This window comes from Ambystoma mexicanum, unplaced genomic scaffold (assembly GCF_040938575.1).
Source record: "Ambystoma mexicanum isolate Mex_15411 unplaced genomic scaffold, UKY_AmexF1_1 Mex_scaf93, whole genome shotgun sequence".
NCBI classification, from domain to species: Eukaryota; Metazoa; Chordata; class Amphibia; order Caudata; family Ambystomatidae; genus Ambystoma; species Ambystoma mexicanum.
In genome coordinates this window covers 278,392-282,312 of record NW_027182514.1, presented here as the reverse complement: position 1 = coordinate 282,312, position 3,921 = coordinate 278,392, and positions in this window count along the sequence as shown.

Here is a 3,921-nt window from a genome sequence, read left to right as displayed (position 1 = left end):
CAGTCATATGGCCTGTGAGGGGGTAAGGTATTAGCCTGTTCTTTTTGGAAAACATCTTGGAAATCGTGGTATTCGTTTGGTAGTGTACTTGTTACACCTAGTACCAACGCCTCTTTATCTTGGACTGGTGTCTCTGGGTCAGACGATGGCATTTCCACTTGGTATCACACATGAGCACACTCATTGGAGAAGGCTCATTTTTTGGCTTGCAATTCGATGTTAGGATTCTGAGCCACCAACCACGGCATCCCTAGAATCACCCGGAACTGAGGGGCCTTGATAAGGTCGAAGGCAATGGCTTCCCGATGTCCGTCTTGGCTCAGAAGGGTCAATTCTGCTGTGCGTTGAGTTACAGGACCAGAAGCTATCTCTGTGTCGTCGACAGTGGTGACCTTCTCAGTTGTCGTTTTCTGACAAAGGGGAAGCCCCATACTTGTAGCCAGGCCTTGGGTATGTAGTTACCATCGTCTCCGCTGTCTATATATGCCTCCACAGCATGCATCCGAGACGGTTGTTGGTGACTGATCAAAATCACAGGCAGGGCAAGGTGTGAGGTCTGTGGTTCTTTTCCTTTGCTCGAGAAACTGACCTCTTTGCTTCCCGGACCTGAACGTTTTATGACTCTTGCTCTCCTCCTACTTTCTCTGTAGTTCCAACGGTTCTCCTAGGGGGTTTTACCGGAAATTCTCTGAGGAAGGGACCTTATTTCCAGCAGTACAGGCATAATTGCGGTTGTCTCCTTTTGTCTCTTTTGGCCTTGGTTAATGGGCTCCGTACCCCCCCAATTTGCATGGGTTCCGAAGTGTTTTCTGATGAACGCGGAATGTTCTCCTTTGAGCGTACATACACAGTCCGTTTCTCCGCTCTGGCTCGATCTGTCCTTCGATCTTGCAGCCTGTGGTCTAGCTGCACCACTAGGTGATGAACTCTGCACAGTCTTTTGGCGGGTTTATCACCTGAGCTAGGACGTCTTTCAATTCCCCTCGTAATCTTCGATGGAATAACGTTGTTCGTTTCTCCTCAGGCCACCCAGTTTCAACGACAAATCTGTCAAAAGTGGCGATGTATGTTACCAAATCTTGGCTGCCTTGGCGGAGGGACAGAAGTTTGTTATCCAGAGCTTGGTCCTGGGTATGTCGGGCAAACAGCTTCTCCATCTCCTGTTGAAACCCCCTGAAATCCCGCAGGAGTGGGTCATCCTGGCTTGCTAACAGTATGGACCAATCCGCGGCACTGCCACTCAGATATGACAGAACAAAGGCAACCTGTTACTGATCGTTAGGAAAGGCTCCGGGTCTACAAAGGAAATGGAGGTGGCACTGGTTCATGAATACTGCATATTTCCTTGGGTCCCCATTAAAACGTATCGGTGGGGCCAAAGGAACTGCCCCAGGGAGGACCACCTGCACTGGATTGACAGATGTGGCTGGAACCGCCGGAATACTTCCTGGCAACAGAGCCTGCCCAGCCTGTGTTTGGAGCAATTGTCTGGCTAATTCATCGGTGCGGTCCTTGGTGACAATCAACTCCCTCCTAAGGGTGTTGGTTTCTTGCCAGGCGGAGTTCACCTCGGCCCGTAATTCTCCCAGTAACTGGACTAGTTGGTCAGTCTCTGATGTTTCCATGACGCCCAGGTGGATGTTTTTAATTGAGGCTTTGCATTCTGTTACGCTCACCAGGTTTCCACGGGGGCGCCACACGATACTGGATGGAGGTCTAAGCGCTATCCCAGACCCCTCTCTGCTTGGTTATGTGCCAGACGTTGGGTAGCACCTATAACAGGAGAAAGGAGGGTTAAGGTACTGGTTCTGTGATGGGTGGACTCCCACCTCCCTCTGGTCTAAATCTCCTCCCTTGGGGTTATTGCTAACCTTAGATTTTTGTGTGTTGAACTCTCTGTTCTTCGTCTCTGTGCAGGGGCGCATGGTTGGTGCAGGCGTTCCGTGGACCTAGTTGCTTCACTGGTCCGTGTGCCCTTAGGTCAGGTCCAGACCGGCTGTGACTCCGACTCTGCTTGCTGTCTTCCAGGTGAGTTATAATGTCTTTTCCGTCTTTATTCTGTCTCTTTCTTTCCCTCCGTTTTCTCTGTCTTCTCGGCGTCTTGCTCCACTACGCTGTTCCCTAACAATGTCTCTTTTTGTTTTCACAGGGATGGTTGTGATCTCGGAGTTGCTGCGCCAATGGCGAAGACCACAGTGAGTTATTGATGCGCGGAGCGCTGCACTGTTTATTGGTGTTAATTGCTAACCTGTGTTCTCTTCCCTTCTTTTTACAGGTTGCGGTGATGTTCCGAAGTGATGAGCGATCGAAGCGCTGCTTGCCCAGGTAAGTGCTTTGTTAATGCTGACCTTGTTCCTTCTCCCTTGCAGGTTGCTGTGAAACCCGGAGATGGCGAGGTAAGAGAAGCACAGGGTGCTGCCAGGACTCACTGCTTGCCCAGGTAAGAATTGTTATTAATGCTGTCCTTGTTTCTTTACCTTTGCAGGTTGCGGCAAACTCCGGGGATGGGTGAGGTAAGCAAAGCGCAGGATGGATTCAAGACCGGTTACTTCACAGGTAAGTGCTCTTGCTCGCTAATGCTGTTCTTGTTCTTCCAGGTTATTAATGGAATCCAGATCTAGGGGCTTTAGGATCGGGCTGCCGGAGAAGCAGATGAGCAGGAGCTGGACACGGTGAGCATTACGCTGCAGGAGTGCAGAATAATGCGTAGCATGTTCTGCTGTTTGGGTGTGGTTTAAATAGCCCAGGTAAAGTAGTTCCAGGCCAAGTAGTTCCAGGCCCTGCCACCCCCAAAACACTAGACCGCTTAACTTGGTTCTAAAGAAATGAGCTGTGTAATAGGCCTCCATGTTGGATTAAGGTCCAAAACTGGTATTGCTTCATTTTTTTTAAAATTAATTGTTTATGGTCTACAATTTCTGTCTGACCGACATGAAAAGGAAACCTTTACAATTTCTTTTAGTAAAAGGAAAAAGGGAACATGTTCCAGAAGAGATGGTAAGTGAAGAAGCAAGAGAGAAAAAACAAATAGATGCGAGTGGAAATTCTTGTTGTCCCTCAACAGCTAAAGTAAACAATTTTCTTACCCCTCGTTGAGAGGGGAAGAAAACAATAGTTTTTGTTCCTCTATAACAAGTGTAGGGACTGTAGAAGATTCACCACTGCCACTGTTAGATGGTTCTCGTGACCTGCTATTATTCTGTGCCAGGTGTTTTCCGATGTCAGCCATTCAGGTCTTTCTACAAATCTTCCTCATTTTTTTAATCGCAAGCCCCAAGTTCCCTTACACTCTATGAGCAGATGTTTTAGAGTTTGGTTTCCTGGGGTTGCACAATTTTTGAAGTAGATCACTGATTTTTTATCCAGTCTGATGTTACCATCTCTTGCTTTATTTTCAATGGATTTTCCGTCAGGGTTTCCATATTTGACTCAGTTCTTGATATTATCACTTTTATTTTCTTTTCCAGGGTTTGCAGTTCAGATCTTGATTTCTTATGATGCTCGTTTGTGTCTTCATACAAAGAGCCTTTTTTAGGTGTTATAATTTCTCTATAGAAGGATGTTAACTTCCAATCAGCCATGCAATTTAGAGATTTTAAACCCAGTTCAAAACGTAATTGTCCTCCTGATGCACCCCATGGCAAATTTAGGGCTTTCTTCCAGATTCTTCCTTCTATTTTGTCCCAATTAAAGTTCCATAATTGTGGCTTAGCTTCTATTCCGTATAGCAGAATTGGAACTATTTTGCTCAGGTAGTATTTTACCATTGGAACGATTGAGAATTTACAGAATCTGGTCTTAATTTTGATCAGGTGGGGGATTAGAGCTTGGGCTTTGGAGGTGATATCTCTCCCTACTTTATATATTGCGGGGTTATCATAGATCATGTACCCCAAGTATTTAAGATCTTCAACTTGGGGA